This window comes from Pongo abelii, chromosome 11, assembly GCF_028885655.2.
Source record: "Pongo abelii isolate AG06213 chromosome 11, NHGRI_mPonAbe1-v2.0_pri, whole genome shotgun sequence".
Classification (NCBI taxonomy): Eukaryota; Metazoa; Chordata; class Mammalia; order Primates; family Hominidae; genus Pongo; species Pongo abelii.
The window spans coordinates 91,201,332-91,219,421 of record NC_071996.2 but is presented as its reverse complement, the minus strand read 5'-3'; the positions used below and the strand labels follow the sequence as shown (position 1 = coordinate 91,219,421).

The 18,090-nt window shown below is 38.2% G+C and overlaps 1 protein-coding gene across 34 annotated transcripts in view; it reads right to left on the bottom strand.

Moving 5' to 3' along the window:
* Nucleotides 1–16,136, bottom strand: part of GULP1 (GULP PTB domain containing engulfment adaptor 1) — a 324,107-nt gene extending 307,971 nt beyond the window's left edge. For 8 of the 34 annotated variants that reach the window (XM_054549578.2, XM_054549587.2, XM_063712916.1 and 5 more), the window contains exon 1: nucleotides 14,266–16,136. The gene's annotated coding sequence lies outside the window, so the exon portion shown is untranslated. Of the gene's footprint in view, nucleotides 1–13,251; nucleotides 13,784–13,820 lie in introns of those variants that run through there. The other 26 variants (XM_063712905.1, XM_063712913.1, XM_054549581.2 and 23 more) reach the window with 18 other exon arrangements.
* Nucleotides 16,137–18,090: the final 1,954 nt, after the last annotated feature.

Here is an 18,090-nt window from a genome sequence, read left to right as displayed (position 1 = left end):
CTCTTCTCTTTCTACCCTATTCTCTGGCTCTATTTTCAGTCTCCTATTCTGTAGCTAAACCATACATTCTCTCCTCCTGCTTACACGCTTGAACCACTCTCTGCACACTCTCATTGCTTTCTACCAAGCAATCTGCCCTCACAACTAGAATGTCAAATCCCCTGCCAAGAGAACCTTTTTATAATACCCCAGCAACAAATACCACAGAGATCAAATGTCTAACAGTTTAACTTACCAAAGAAAGACAAAATGATGAAATTAACTGCCAAAATTAGGACAACTTTGAACATGGTATTTTGATTAAGAAATTGGTTTTAGGTTTGTTTTTTTAAAAAAAAAGGAACATAAACTATTTAAAGTTAAAATTTAGACTACCCTAAGGGCTGAAATGTTCTCTGAGGTTATCTAGTCCATCTTCTCAGTGAAGAAAAATGTTGTCAAATACTTAAGTGAAAAGTACATGTTGAACAATTAGAAACTATTGATATTAGTAATTTTATATCTTAGGTTTTATTTACCCAAACCTTATCATTTGACAAAACCAAGGAGGAAAAATGGGATTAAGAAGAAATCAGGCCGGGCACGGTGGCTCACACCTATAATCCCAGCACTTTGGGAGGCCAAGGAAGGCGGATCACTTGAGGTCAGGAATTCGAGACCAGCCTGGCCAACATGGTGAAACCCCGTCTCTACTAAAAATACAAAAATTAGCCAGGCACAGTGGCACATGCCTGTAATCCTAGCTACTCAGGAGATGGAAGCAGGAGAATCACATGAACCTGGGAGGCAGAGGCAGCAGTGAGCCAAGATTGCGCCACTCCACTCCAGCCTGGGCGACAGAACGAGACTGTCTCGAAAATAAATTCTGAAAAATTTTTTAAAAAAGAAGAAATTAGACTATCTCACCTAACATTTTAACTATCCTGACAAATCAAATCAGGCAAAAGTCAAAGGAATATGCAGACAAAACACTGTCAATGGGTGTGGTATCACAATATATATTGTTTTTCATCCACAGTTCCTGACTCCCAACTTCCATAGTCCTTGTTATAACGCTGGAGCACTTCAGGCCTCAGGAAACCTCTCTGACCTCCTGTCCTTCCTTTACCTGCCCAAGCAGGACTCTAATCTGATTGTGAATCAAAACACTCATTACAGAGAGAGTCCTCCCCCATACCCTAAAGGAAGGAATGCTACATAGAGGGGCCAAGAAAAGTCTGAACAGACAGGCCTTTCTGGGTTTAGATCATGTGCTTTGTCCAATCACATTTCTACACTGTTGGTTGTCAGTCATGCCTATATAATGAAGCCTTCCTCAAAACCCAAAAAGGGTTCAGAGAGCATCCTTCTGGATAGCTGAACATGTAGAGGTTCTTGGAGGGTGGCCCACCCAGGGAAGGCATGTAAGTCCCTATACCTCGCCCTATGCATCTCTTCATCTGCATCCTTTCTATTATCCTTTATAATAAACTGGTAAACCTAAGTAAGTGTTTCCCTGAGTTCTGTAAGCTGCTTCAGCAAATTAATCAAATCCAAAGAGGGGATCGTGGGAACTCCAGCTTGAAGTCAGTGGGTCAGAAGTTTAGAGGCCCGGACTTCCAACAAGTGTTGGAGGGGCATGAGGGGCAGTCTTGGGGAATGAGCCCTCAACCTGTGAGATCTGACATTATCTCCAGAGAGATAATGTCAGAATTGAATTAGAAGACACTCATTTGCTGTCCACTACTTATTGATGGGGAAAAAAACCCATATATTTGGTCACAGAGGTCATCTGTGCTGGTTGTTGTTGTATGAGAGCAGAGGAAAAACATAGTTTGAGAGTTTTTCCTTAAACAATGCATTAATTTTTATGCTTTATCTGACTGAAGAGGATAAAATGAACAAATGTCTTATCACACAGGAGGTACAAGTAGCTATGCCTAAGAGCAGGAAATAAGTAGCTCATGGTGCCATCAGAGGGACAAAAAAGAAGGAATCATGCATCTGCCAGGAATCTAGGAAGTCAGGTAATTCAAAGGTGTTACATTCTCACTTGTAAAGAGAACTACAAAGGTGGCCTAATTGTCCAGTTGGCATTCAACAGCACACTTTTTCAGCTAGTATGGTGGTTGAGACGCATTACTTCCCATCCTACCAATTGCCCTGGTTCCACTGTTTGCTGGCTATGGAGACTTAGACAAGTTTCTTTACCATCTGTAAATTGTAAAAAACATTTAACATGATGCTTAGGACACAGCACTCTAAATACTATTCTTTGTATCTTTACTCTCTGGTTCGAAAAATCCATTTTGGTGTCAACTCATAGGTATAAGAAAATAGATTAGAGAAATCTGATGAAGATCTTAATATGAATCTTATGAAGATCTTAATAGACAGTAAGAGACAAATTAAGGAAGGGTGCTATTTTTACTTTATCTGATTATTTCAGCACAAGTGTGAGTTGGAAATTGAATTATCTAGATATACATCCTTTCCCTCATTTTATGTCTGCTGTGAGCCAAGTTATATTTTCTACTATAATTTCCAAACTCTTCCATAAGCAGAGTTCCTTTATGATAATTTCCATACCAAGCAGCATTTATTCTCATTCAAAAACCCACAAGAATGTGGCTCCCTTTTAAAACAAGCAAAGGTCACCAGAGGGTACTCCTATTCTGTAAGGGCAGAGGGGGGCCCCAGGACAATCTCTAAACAATCATTTCCAAAAGAACAGTAATCCTCTGAGAATTGCAGCACTTTGTATTCTCTGGTCTCCCTTGCCTAGCTTCCCCAGTGTGGTGACTTCCTTAGTTGCCATGAATGAAGGTCATGATCTCATAAAGAAAGCATCTCAAGCATGCTTATTGCATTCTTAGGCAAAAAAACTAATATGCAAAAGTCAATCACAGTAATGTAGGAGGTCTTGTTACTTCAAATGTTGCCATCAATAACTGCTTCTCTAATGTCTCTTTCACTTTCCTTAGGTTATTGGCTATGTTTCCCTCCAACCCAATCTCCATGCTTTTAACACCCATACTGATACCAGTTCTAATACATTAGCCTATCTCAGTCTTGACCAATGACCCGGTTGCCACACAGCTTTACTGCAGACTTTCAGCATCTGTAACGTTCCTACCTACAGTTTCACCAACTCTCTTTAAGTGCACTGCCCACACAACCTCTGGCTTTTTATTTCTCACATCCCTCATTCCCAGCAAACCTGCCCATTATGACACTTTGCCTATTCTTTCAGCAGATTAGGTTAGTCCTAGTTCTGCTTGCCTCCACCTCCTGCTTAAACTACTTGGTTAACTATTTCAGCTAAAGCGAGCAGTAATACTCCAAAATATATTTCATCCCTGCTCTTGTCAATTCTCAGATTTGGGTTATTCCTACCACCTTCAGGGCAAAAAGACTAAGAGACATATATCTCCCTACTTTGATTAGAGCACATTACAAAAACCAATATGCATACTGCTAAGTCACTGTAAAGGCTGGGTCAGGTCAAGAACTTGGTGGCAGAAGATTAAATTGCTAATGGTTCCAGTGAACTAGAGTTTTATAAAATTAGTGTTGAAAAAAATGATTCATGACATTATTAAAGAACAGGAAGGCAAACTTTATTCAGGACCATCATAATAGGTGTTGGGACCACTGCACTGGGGTTTTTGCAGTGAGTAAGAAAAATTAGGCTCAACTTCAAATACTACAAGAAAAAGTAGGAATTTGTAGCCAAATAGCAGGATGTAAGACATTGGAAGAAAAATTACTAGTCAGGATTCTTGCTGAATGAAGGTTAGGGTGATGAGATATCATCTGGGAAATGGTGGAAGGTGAGGACCCTGATTAGATATAGAGTGGTCAAATATTGAGGATAGCCAAAGACACTTAGCAGGATTCTTGCTAAATTTGGCAATGCAGATCAGAACACAGAAGTCCAAAAGTCAAGGCCTGGTTGAGAAGAGGAAGCACAAGAGCCTGACCAGGATTTGGTCAACGAGAAAATCTTTGTCACTAGCTCTTACTTAAAAGTTTACTATATGTCTGTATTTTTTTATACCTCTGTGAGTGGAACTATAGTTTATCATTTTTTTAAATTTTACTTTTATCAGCTTTATCTTCTATATTTAAATAGTTACCAATTAGTCTTAACATCATACTATAAGTTTTAAATTACTCAGACCAGGCACTGAAATTGCTTCAATATTTCTTTATGTATATTTAATGTTTTCAATACACTAAAGATACCACACAGCCAATAAATAGTGGTATAATTTTGTGAACTGATTAGATTACGAATTTATATTTCAAAATTTTTTAAATTTAGTTCTCTATTGTCTGAGCTTGTTACATTATTCCCAGTTTTGCTAGCCTCTACCTCCTGCATAATTTATTCATTTTAAAATAAATTTAGTTAATAAGATGATTGACATATCTACTGTATTAAAAACTTAATGCATGGTGATTTGAATAATAAGTTTTTATAGACTAATAGCACTAACCATATCTAAAATTTACAAAACCCAAGTAGTCTGTAAAGTTTCTTCAATAATCTAAATTACTACTTCTAAAACTTTTATTTACAAAATTAAGATATCATTTAATAATGGCTATAATTAGGATACTATTTTAAGTGGCCAAATATTCCATTCAAGTTGGTTTGAAAAAGAAAGAAATTCATTATCTCACACAGCAGTAAATCCGGAAATATAGTAGGGAGTCAAGAACCCAATGATTCCATCAAGTAACCAAGTTTTTTATAATTTTTCTGCCATTTTAAGGCATTTGTTTTGCCCTCAAGCCGAATCTCCTCGTGACAAAAGATGATCCCTGTAGCAATTTGAAGAAGCATGTATTCCAGATAGGAAAAATATCAAAAGCCAACATGTGCTTTCTCATCCAATGTTCCCTTGCAAAGTGGAACTAAATCTTTTCTACCCATTCGCCTTAGTCCTCCCATTTCACCTGACATGTGACATATGACTATAATTGGGACAAGGAACAATCATTGGCAAGGGGCATAGAAACACCAAGATTTTTAGCTGAACCTAATCTAAAATTCCCTTGAAATTAGGAGTGGGATTGACTTCCCCTGAGTTATTTGGGAAAGAGTGGACATTTGAATAATACCAGGGAAAAGAAGAATAAGGAATAGATTTTAGTGGACTATCAGTAATTTATGCCACAGTACAAGGAAGGTGATATAGCTCTCAAAAGTAAAAACATGCTTCTTACAAATGGAAAGAAGAGTTAACTTCAGGTAAAAAATCACACCTGGTTTAACCCAATGTCATTAAGTGTCATTAAAAGGGAACTTGGAGCCAGGTACAGTGCTCACACTTGTAATCCTAGCACATTGGCAGGTCAAAGTCAGAGAAGTGTTTAAGCCCAGGAGTTCTAGACCAGCCTGGGCAACACAGTGAGAACCTGTCTCTAGAAGGAATTGTAAAAATTTAAAAATTAGCCATGCATGGTGGCATGCACCTATAGTTTCAGCTACTTGGGAGGCTGAAGTGGGAGGATTACTTGAGTCCAGGAGTTTGAGGCTGCAGTGAGCTATGATTGCACCAGTGCACTCCGGGTTGGGTGACAGAGTGAGACCATGTTTCTAAAGTAAATAAGTAAATAAACAGGAACCTGGACATTCAACAGGAGAAGGAAGCAAATAAGTGTCAGTGGTGCTTGATGCTTACCATTACAGAAAACACAAAGTGAAGCCAAAAGCCAGAAAAAGACTGAAAGACAGTTATTTCTTATTGTGATCTTGATGGTGTTGTCAATTTTCAAGTACAAAACTATTACCTGAGACCCATCCCTGGAACTTCAAGGTGGTCCAGACCTACTAAACTGATTTATAAATGTGAAGCTCTATATATTAACTATTTCAAATTAACAAGTTTAAAGAGACTGCTCTTGTCACATACTTCAAAAATAAAGTTGAATCATTAGTTTCAAATAAATCAAACATCAATAATAAACTAATTTTAAAATAGATGTATCTCACAGAATGGTCAAGCCAAGCAAAAAGAAGGGAATATAGGGAACTAAATTAGGTTATATATGTTTTAATTATAGGTCCCCTTCATAAGATAGTAATTTGTTGTACTTGTATATATTCTAAATTCGTTTTCCAAACTTCTTAGCACACATTTAAATTTCTTATCAACAATGATCAGTAAGTAATCCACACCATATAACCAAATATATAATCTTAAATAAGTCGATGCATAGAAAAATTATCAAGTTTCCATATGTTCAGGAAAAAAATATTTTTTCAATATTATTCATAAAAATTATTAATACTGGCACAGTTACTTATTACCAAGTAGGAGATAACTATTTAACACATCTGTTCTTTATATATGAAAAATAAACAAATATAAGACAAGATGCAGAGCCAAATCATAACTCCTCCCAATATAGTTAATGCTGTGAAAAAGATAAACTTTTTTTAATTTGCATGTTCTGAAATTAAATATAAATATGAAATTGAGAGAACAACCTACTCCTTGTGATTCCAATTACATGCTGATCAGGTCTGGAGGAATGGAAAAAAAGAAAGAAAAACAAGATGGTTGTTTTGCAAGATAATCCAGCTAAAATTATTCAGCTAAAACCATTAATCCAGCTAAAACTCCTTTATGTAATTACTAATGGTTATTTCATGAACATGGAAACATAAAGGAGGAACATCTCTACAACTGTAAAATCCACAAGTTGTTCTCCTAAACCATATTCATGGCTTCATGCCTTCTTGCCTTTTCCACCTGCTGTGACTGAAACTGTCCCTTTTCAATGCCTGTCCAACTCATCCTCATCCTCTGTGACTTGGTCTAAGAATCACCTGCACACATTCTTTCCATACACTGCTTCCCTTCACACTGGTGAATATCCCCTTTCCCCACTCCTCCTTCCTCAACATCCTCTGCACTGTACCTCAGAATTATATAGAAATACCAACTTCTATTTAAGTTAATAAGAGGAGGTCTCTGTCACCTACTAATCACACAACTACAAAAAGAACAAGTGTTATTTGATAAGTATTTATTAAATTCAACTGTATCATATCAGAATCTCTTTATTTGCAGATTCACAGTTTAAACACAGTTATATTTCCCAGAATGAGAAGGGGGGAAAGACTTCAAATGTATGTAAGTGAATAGAAAATCACTGAATAAAGACGAAATCTCATTGAACAAGAAAGTCCCAAGGAAAGATTCATTACATTGTAGGATACAGTAAATTCCTCTTCAAAGAACCAATATGTTAGTATATTAAGCTTCCCTGTTCTTTGTTTTCCATTTTAAAGTTTAGCTTCCTCGTTCTTTACATCTCCTTGCCCCTAATTTCAGTAAACAACCCACAACCCCCTCCTAGCCTCTATCACCTGCTCTGTCCTTAGTCATCCTTAGTCACCTGCTCTGTCCTTAGTCATCCTTGGTCACCTGCTCTGTAACCATCCTTCCCACCAAAACTTCTCACCCCGCCACTCCAGCTCGTACCCCTGTTGTCTTTAAAATAGCCAGTTGGAATTATCTTAGACTGTGCGGTCCAACCCTAGCCAATAGGGGAAAGACAAAGCAGTAGGGACTAGCTGCATTAATAGTAAGATCCCCTTCTCCTCCCTTGTCTGGTGTGCTCTTGCCATTGCTCCATCTGTGAGAGGCACCCTTTTATAGAAGTAAATTGCCTTGCTGAGCAAACTTTTGCCTGAGTGCTATATTCACTTGGCAGCACCGAGCATTTACTTCCAACAACATCAAGTCTAAAATGTTGTTCTCTAAAACCTCATCTGTACTACTATAGAAAATTTTATTTTTCCAAATTGATCATGAATTTCCTAGTCTGCTTAATGTAATCAACTAAACCTACGATAACTCAGATTTTACAAATTTAGTAGTTCTTCCTTTAAAATGACTAAAGACATTAGCAATATGAGACCTCTTACTGATTTACTGTTAAGAAGCTTAAAGGTTTTTCTCCTATATATCCAGTCATGGTGATGCATTAAAACAGAAAAAATAATTCATAAAAATTTAAAGCAATAGCCATTGTTATTCTAAACAATGCTATTTTATAAATCTAAGATACCAATAGACTTTTGCCATTTCAGATTGCATTTACGTAATTTCAAATAAAATTTGTTTACTCAAATGTGACTCCTTAAAAATCTCTCAAACTATATTCTGAGAGACTACAATCCATAAACACCCTCTAATTATATTTAATTAACATATTCAGCATAGAGATAAATTGCTTTGAAATTAATTCAGTTATGCAATTGTTCTTTCTAATCAGCCAACCTTTCTCTGTATTTATTTGCACTACTAGTAAAGTTCAGTGTTTATGTTATTGGACATCTTTATGACCATAATAACACACATCATCAAGGAAGTAAAAGGAGAGTTTGATCATCAACCAAAGTCCTTTATTACTACACAGTTCCTCAAAGCAGACAAAAATAAAACAAATTACAGAGCATAACATGTACTTTGACCTTCAAAGACACTTTACAAAATACTCTGTTTCTTAAACAAAACTCTCATTAGTACTTATAACCCTATGTTTTAATTCACCTAGATTGAAATCTGGGTAAATGAACCTATTTGCTATCAAAATTTTACTTAAAACATGGTATCTCTTGATGGTTATAAATGGCTATGAAAAAAATTGAGAAGCTAAAATCACATTTATTCTCTTATTTCAATTTTTTATCCCAAATTTGCACGTTTGCTACCATACTACAAATGTTCTGTTTGATTTTTTTTGGCTAAAATTATATTTAAAGTTGATATTATCTCATTTAAATACAAACCAAATGAGAACAATAGTTATCATCTCATGAAATATTATACAGCTATAAACAGGCAAATCATTCATGATTCAGTCAGTAGATTATGTATGCTCTTAAATGATTGTCTTTATTTCTATAAGAGAGTAGACTGAAGACTGAGCCCACTGGTGGATGAAGTTTCAAGAAATGGATCAACTGTTAACACCTAATATTAAGAAAAAGCTGTACCATACCAGGAAAACACTACATTTGTATAAAATTCTCACTTCACAATACCTTATAAACTTATCAGTAGTATCTAACTTCTAAATAGTGAATTTACCTTCTTACAGTAGTTAACTGCACATGTGCTTGTGTTCTACTTAAGAAGAGTAGAAAAGGCTTCCATGAGTATGCCATCATTAGAGCCTACAACCAAGAATGTAGGTAGAAGATCTTGCCAACTATTTTTCTCTTCTTTCAGAGGTATAAATAGAAGTCTAAAAACACTTTTAGAATTTGGAAAAAAGAAAAAAAAAAGGATTTCTAGGATTTCTAGCAATACTTACCTGGGAAACATTTTTAATTAGTTGTTAAAATTGGGCTCAAAAATATCAATTAACTGAAGCTATTTTTCCCTACAGAAAAACTATAGCACAAATAGAGAAACATCAAAGAATATATATGTATCATAAGTATGCACACACAGAAAGGGAGAAAGAAATGGAGACAGAGAGAGACAAAGAGAGAGAGAACGACAGAGACAGAGAGACAGAGAGAAAGTAGTCCCCCAAAACATGGAAGTTTCTAAGGTCTATTCTGAACTTCTTCATCAGGAGGTATGTGATACAGCTGATGTATAGGTACATTTATATAATGTTAATAGCAAAAAACAAACATGAAATAAACGCAGGTATTGATATCTAGATGCACTCTCTTAGTTCCATCCTAGAAAATACATACAAGGCTATTCAAAACTTCCTTTAAAAAGCCATATTAATCTTTGCAATTTAGCACAAAATATACTGAAAATCACAATTTCTATATAAGTTAACTTACTTATTCATATTATGTGTGCAAATTAGGGCAGCCTTTTCAAAACTATTCTTAAGTATACAATACTGAAAGACAAAACTAATTTCAAATTCGCCATAACTATACCATTTCAATGTAAACAGAAAATTGACACTTATTGTCCCACACAATATTTGAGTCAATTAACTGTTCTCTGATGACAATTAATCATGCATGGTAAGCATCATTAGAGTGGCTGAAAACATTTCTCAGGCATAAAACAAACAAAAAACTCACAAATAACAAGGGCCTGAAAACAGTATAAGCATTGTTTTCTAAGTCTTACTCTGGAACAATGACTTTTAGCCATTCTCTTTAAAAATAAAGGCCTGATTTCAATTTCATATCCCCAGTGTTTGAAAGCGAAGCGATTTCTCTGTTCAAAGTTATACCATTTTTTCCTCTTCCAATCTGAGTATATTTTATGCTCTTATAGGAAAAAGCTTAAGTTTCCTGATCTCTAAATGCATTAAGGCAAACAATATTAGATCCACCAGCCCCTAATACGTTTAGGGACCAGGGCTCATAGCAGTTATGCAGTTAGCGTCTGTAACTATCTTTGTATTCATTATTATACTGAAATAAAATAACTTTTTTATCCTTTAGAGGTTTTAGAAAACAAATTGCAATATAGCAGATTGAATCACAAATACATCACTCTGCTAAGTAAAATTTAAATTAAAATCACCTAGCATTCATCAATGGAAATAAGAATTTTAAGGATTTCTAATTCAAAATGAAAGGTAAAATTTGACATTTTATATTAAAATTACCCTAATATATCCTCGAACAGCCACTTGTTCAAGGATACCCATAGTGTAAGTTTCAACCCAACTACTATATCCCATATACACGTGCTTTTTACAGATTCACTATTAATTATAATATAAAGTCTAAAAATAAAAGCCGTGACTAGGTATTTTAGCAAAAGACTTTATCCTTTAAACAATTTATCTATACTTATTCTGTTTTCTCTAATAAGTTGATCTGTTCACCAGAAAAAGAGTTAAATTAAACATCCATGACTGTAGCACAGTACAATGAACCATAAAAATATGTAGTATATTTTACTAATTGACATGTCACGCTAAAAAGTAAATATTTCACAATGATCATAATGAATCAACAATGAACAGGCTCATAAATTATAGACAGAAATATAGACAATAAATGATATGTTGGAAAAATGTTTAAGAAGTAAAATAACATGCACAGAAATCACAGAGCTGAGAAGTTCGGTGCTGATTGGAATACAGGCCTGATGACACATGAAATGCCTGCAGCAAACATTGGCTGGATTTATTAATGAATGGCTCCAAAATCTATCCTCCAAATTCTTAAGGAAGTTGTTGTGGCCATTAAGAAAAGAAAATCTGTTTGTAGGTCATAAATATATTTCAGCTTCTCAAGCATTATTTCTGAGAAGAGAGCCAAGTTCTGTGAATATACTTGGTAACTTCTCACAAAGGTAAAATTAAGCTGGACTTTAAAAATAACCGGTCTTGTGTATAAATATAAACTGAAATAAAAATAAATGAATTTGCTAATTGTTCTTTTCTGATTGAGAAAATGACTCAGCCTTAACCATAACAAAATCTCCCTTATATCCTCAAAAATTAAAATTTATGATTAAATTAAAGCTATGATTAAAATGTTAAAATGGTAATTTTTATAAATTAGATCCAGATATGTCATTATTACATGGGTATTCAACATAGAAGTATTCCTATTTTATCCCCATAAACTCAACTGAGTTAGCTGAGTCAGAAATCCTGTGACCTTTATGTCGAAAAGCCTATTAACATTATTTCATCTCTTTAATTCTCACAATAATCTTGTAATTATGTAAAGGAAAGTTTCTTTACTTTGCAAGTGGAAAAACTGAAATCACAGTCAGGGAAAACATTTGGCTGAGGGTGATTCACAAAGTGAGTCTCAGAGAGCAGGCTAATATTCACAATCTCAGACTCTTAAATACAGAGGAAATATAAACCACATTAGTTAGTTTGTTTGTTTTTAACCATTTAACCCTTAAGCCCACAATAGTAAACCTACAACCCACTTCTATGAAGAAAAAAAAAAAGAGAGATGAAACATACACAACTTTAATACATAAAGAAGAGTCTGAATTGCAGTTAAGGCTTTGAGTTCCTGGCTGGTTTGGAATTAGGAAGCAGTAAACGGCAAATGTGTGAAATACTGAGATCATCTCACCTTTTACTTCTTCACATGAAAGAGCAAGATCTGTTTATCAGGATCACTTTTGACAAGCACAAAGAAGTCATGCTGGATACGTTTCTACTTTAATTCCATGACCCAAATCCATGCTAGTTGAGAATACCTAATTGAATTATTCAATTTAGGTAGAAAACCATCTGCTCAAACCCCTAAGTCTTCAATTCTTGCTGCTATGAAAACAAAGTAAAGCCGAAGTCAAGGAACTGAAGTTGCAGCAAACCTCGTCCAAGGAGACAAATAGCAACAAAGTGTGGGCATTTGCAAAGTATGATCAGCACAAACAGCATCGGGCCCCCAGCTATTCCACTGCAACACTGATAAGGAAGGTTCAGACTTTGTTCCTGGAGCCCTTTTTGTAATTTCCTCGGTCATATCCAACTGCACTCTATGCTTAGTGTATTTTTTTGCCAGGAAGACTGATCTTAGCCACCTAAAAATTCTCATTGCAAAAGAAACCTCTTGTTTAAACCCCAAGTACAACCGACAGCCCCTTTCCAATTAGCCCCTGCAACTTGCCCAGTCTCTTTCATGCCTGGCTACTGAGCTCAGTCTAGTTTGGCTGCCGGCCAGGTTCCTCTCTTTTTTCCCTTGTCAGTCGTAAAAACTTGGAAAACACTCCTGGACAGCTCAAGGAGACCTTTAATTATGCAGTGGGGCAGTACCTTAGCCTGTCTGCTGTTTCCAGCAAAGCTTGTAGTCACCAGCGACTGCACTCTCCCAATTTGTGGGTTTTCCAGCCAACGCTACTTGTTCATATGGGGGGAAAAGGAAAAGACTGGCAGAGAAAGGGAGCAATTTGCAAATGTGAAGAATTTCCAATTCCTCTGAAAGTTTTCTACTTCCTCACATTCACTCTGTCTAATAATCTCCCTTACTTTAGCACCTAATCACCCATTTTGTAATACAGACACAAAATCATCAGTATTGTCTCCTGCTAGTCCTAGAAATGAGTCATGACTTGAACATTCTCCGTAACTTTTTATTCTCAAATGTTGGTGTAACGTATTTTAAAAGCAGGCACAAACTAAATTAAATCCTTCCTAATTGACTGCATTACATTTTGTCAAACTTGCAGATTGAAATTGTGCATGTAAAATGTCTGATTGCAAATGAGAGTAAGGCGAGCTCAGTTGGGAAACACTACTAGGACCTAGGGAGGGGTACCTTGACTGCCAGCCCTCACTTACTTGGAGTTTGCCCAGCGTACCAAGTGGACCCGCCAAGCCCAACACCAGCTAAGTCTTCCTTACTCTACCTTGGCACGCTAGTTCCAGCTGCAGCGTCCAGCTTCCTGTTCAAGTCCCATTCAACATCGTAAACACATTCCAAGAAAACCAGCCTGCCCAGAGTTCCCTTCCGCACACAGGGAAGTCAGCGCGGCAGCCGCAGGAGCCGCAGAATAGAGAGAATTGCCTGCTCCGGATTCTGATCCGTGTAGCGAGTGAGGCCACGAGAAGGTGGACCCGGCCAAGCGAATTTAGCAGTCGGAGCGAGAACCCAAGGGCTCATCACCCTCGCCGCGCCTTGCGCCCTCCAGAAGAAGCTACTTGACCCGCGCAGCAGAAGGGTAACCATGTGGACGCCGCCCCTTCCTTTGGGCCCTCCCAGTTCTGAGCTTTAAAGTATCCGCGACCCGGCCTCGGAGCTTCGCGCCTCCCCACCCCCATGCCCACATTCTCTCCCAGCGCCAACAAAAGGGAGGCTGCCCTGGAAGTTCGCTCCTGGGTCGCCTCGCTGTGACCCGACGATGACTTGCCTGCTCAGCCCAGTCTGATCCACGCACCCTCAGCCGGACTGATCCACGGTTTCCCCACCGCCTCCCTCCAGTTCCTGCCCACCGGCCCCCCGCCGCCGGACCGAAGTTACCACAAAAGGCTAAGGAGGCTTCTGGAGCCCGGAGACCGCTGCGTCCCCGACCTCGCTGGACTCCCCCAGTCATTTCTCAAGCGCTGCCATAGCAGGCGTCAACAGGTCTTAGCCTCCCTTCGTGCTGGACGACTCCCTGAGCATTTAGCTGTCCTAATTTTTTACAACCTGCTGACCAGCGGCTACGCGCAACCCCGCGCCCTCCTTCCCGGGCACTAGTGGCCGGAGCTGTCCACCCCTACCGCCCCTCGGGATATCAGCTTCTAAGCGATTCCACGCTACCTGGAGGGAGCCTGGGTTCGCAGCCAGGGAAGAGCCCAGATAAATCTCCGTACCTCACTGAGAGATGCAGTCGGGTCAGGCTTCGGGCAGGGGCGTGGAGAGCTGCCGGGTCCTCCGAGCCTGGCGTTCTCCACTCCAGCACGGCCGGGGCGCCGTCTTCGAGGCCGAGAGGGAAAGTTTCTCTACGTCAACACGGCGCTGGACTCGGGACCCTCCAGCTTCGGTCCCCTCCCTCTTCGCGCTCTCTCCCACCTCCCTCCTCTTCCTAATCCGCTGAATCCAAAACTGGCGTTGGCGGCAGCTGGGACGCGGGGCTCGGGACTCCGGGTCGCTCCCGGCCGGGAACGCGGGGCTCCCCCTCTCGGTGAGAAGGAAACTCTAGCCGACTCCGGCTTGCGCACTTCTGGCGGTCTCCTTGGACATTTCCACACGGGACGCCTGTGTTCAAGCTCGCCGACTTTCCTTCTTTAATCTCTGGTGGTCGTTATCTGTGGGCCCACTGGGCTATCCCGCGCGTGCACGCGGAACCGGAGGTGGGTGGAGGGTGGAATGAGAGAGAAACCGATACGCAGAAGGAGGGGCCCTACCTTGCTCAGTCTTTAGCCCGGACAGAAGCAAAACCACAGGCCCCCCTCTCCCACCTCACTCGCGCCGCGTTTCCTTTCCAGCCTCTTCCCTGAGACACTAGATCAGGACCATTTGCCTTTTCTTATCTCTGTGTGTTTCCTAACACAATTTTAAAACACCTCTGAGGCTTCATAGAGGGGGAAAGTGTCAAAAGAAATACACGAATAAGAGTAAAACGCGCCGTCTTCACAACCTTTATCAAGAAAGCAGACACAGTTGCTGCTGCTCTGGCCGCACCTCAGCGGACTGGTTTGTCCTCATTTGTTTTTTTAACTCGGCCTTAATCCCTGGACTTTGTTATGCCTTAAAACAGACACACACACACACACACACACTTGAAAATTGCCTTAACCCCCAGATCATACTAATTTGCTCCATTCAGATGTTTACCTCGGAATTAAGGACTTCTGTATAGGATTTGAGAGAAAACACAACAGCCCATTCTTACTGACCTTTAGTAAAGTTCTGCGTGGGAAAGGGAGCGAGAAGGAGGAGTATCCTCATGTAAGAAGTTCTTCAAGGATGAGAGGACCATTACTAAAATTTTTTCTGCCGCTCAGAATTTAGTTTACTAAATTGTAGTTAGAGTGTGAAAATAGATGAGAAAAGGAAGGCATTTTGCAAAGCTAGCAGTTATAATGTATTACAATGGATCCAGGGCTTAGAGTCAGACAGGCCAGATTCCATTCCAAACTCCATCTTTACTCTTTCTGTGCCTATCAATTATAACTGTCAACAGGAATTCTATAATCTAGCTCACGGAGTCACAGTCACATTTACAGGAGTTAAAATAGAGTTGTGATAGGCGCAGAGAAAATAATAAATATTTGGTTCTTATATCCCACCATGTTTTACTGTAATTAGGAGAGAGGGTAGTGCTAGAAATTTTCCCCCAAAGACCCTGTAACTGAATCAGTTTTCTTCTCCTTAATGCTTTTTCCATTTAAAAAGGCATCATTTCACAATTTTTGAAATGGAAACTATGTTTACAGATTAACTAGTTCCAGCTGAACTCCCTTATTTTAAATACAAGGTAACTGAAGTCTAGGGCTCTTAAGTGACATTCCCCAAATCTCATGGTTTGGAGGTACTAAAGCTAATATCAGAAATCAGTCCTCATAATAATTTGGCCGGGGTCCTCTTTTAACTGTTTTTCTCTTCATCACAACAGTCAAGCACACATAAAAATAATTATATTAAAAATATTAATCTGAGGACAAATGCTAGTTTTTTTTTCTGTAAATAACTCTTAAGCAATTAATTTATGAACAATCATTAAAAATTAAATAATGTAATTTAGATGAACACTTCGTATCAATGTGATTATAAAAATAAAACAAATGGTAGTCCAGTATTTAGGAATAAGGAGGTTGATGAGATGAACAAATCCATGCTTACATTATATATTTACACATAGATATTTTGGGTTTTTTAGCCATAATATTAAAAGATTATAATAAAGAACTCTCGATTCCCAAGAATACACCAACATACCACTACGGTTGGCTGACCCTAGTTTGTGAACAACTAGATCAGTGTTCAGGACACACAATACGACTTGAACAAGTTCAGGGCCAAAGAACAAAATCAGACTACAGAGATCAAACTTTCCATCCTGTGAAATAATGGAAAATCCCATAGCATGTACTTATTTCTCATTCATTTGCCTCTAGTACCTGTAAGAAGGTCTTTTTAAAAAATTCTTCCTTACCATACACAATGTTGAAAATCATCTGAACGTTTACATAACTAACTCCCCTGTTCTCAGGGATAAGACCCTATATAATCCTTCTAAGTAGGAGTTATTAACTACTCCGGCCTCATCCTCAGTTTCCTAAAGGCATATCATAGCCTCTTTAGAGATCTATCTTTCCTATCCATGAGACTTGGAAGATCCTAAAGAGGGGAAAAAAATTGGCTACAAAGCACATCCATCATGAATGGATAAATGAAGATAGATGAGTCCTCAAACTGTCTTTTTCCAATCGTTACATACAGTGCTAAAGATTACTCATTTTTATATTTTCTCCCACTGTTTAAAGTCTTTAAACTTGCTATTGCTTTGTAATTTTTATAACCTGACTTTTGATATGATCTTTGTGAAATGGCTTAGAGGTATAAAAATCTCAAGAGTGTCAGAACCAAGTTTTTAAAAACAATAAAACAAATGGAACAAGATTTTAAAACAAATTTATAGCATGCCCCAGGAAGTGAAGAAGGGAGATGCCAAAGAAAAGGGTTGCAGAAGCCTAGCGGGGCACTACGATGACAAATGCGCCTAATTTTACCTATTGCAAATACTTCAGATTTCCATTTGGAAGTTCTTCACATTCATCATAGGTGCATATAGACCCTGATAGAAACTCAGCAGCTTTTCAGTAATTTTTATTTTTATTTTTTTATTTTTGAGACGGAGTCTTGCTTTGTCGCCCAGGCTGGAGTGCAGTGGCGCAATCTTGGCTCACTGCAAGCTCTGCCTCCCAGGTTCACACCATTCTCCTTCCTCAGCCTCTCAAGTAGCTGGGACTACAGGCGGCTGCCACCATGCCTGGCTAATTTTTTTTTTTTTTTGTATTTTTAGTAGAGACAAGGTTTCACTGTGTTAGCCAGGATGGTCTCGATCTCCTGACTTCGTGAGCCACCGCGCCTGGCCTCCAGTAATTTTTAAATTAATTTTCTTGCTCAAACCAGAGTTAGGTTTCTCTTACCCTAACTAAGGGAACCTTGGCTAAGACAAAAAAACGACCTGTTACTTATCTTAAGAAAACCAATTTTATTTCTGATTACCGCAAAAGCACACAAAAAATATGCTGGTTGTTTAGCCCTATATTTCTGCAAAACTAACATTTAAAGTATTTGACAACTTTTTAAAAACTGTAATGAAAACCAAGATTGAAATTCAAATTTCAGTCATGTGATTTGAAAGGGGGACATGTTTCTGTTTGTCATGTGTAAGTGGCCAAATATCCTATGAGTTCCTAGGGGACTCTGGGTTCCAAAGTTACTGTGTTACATTTACTTTCAAACCTCTATCATTTTATCTGTCATTCTGAAAGATTTGCTTTGTTTTGATCTTCATGATTAAGAACATGAAACATGATCATTGCAAAAAAAGAAAAAAAAATAGGAGGGCAACTGCAAAAGGGAAATAAATATCACCTGTATTCCCATCACCAAAAGTACCTATTGCTCACATTTTCTCTATATGCTCCAAGGTTTGTTGAGGCCTCTGAGAGACTCGGATAAATAGT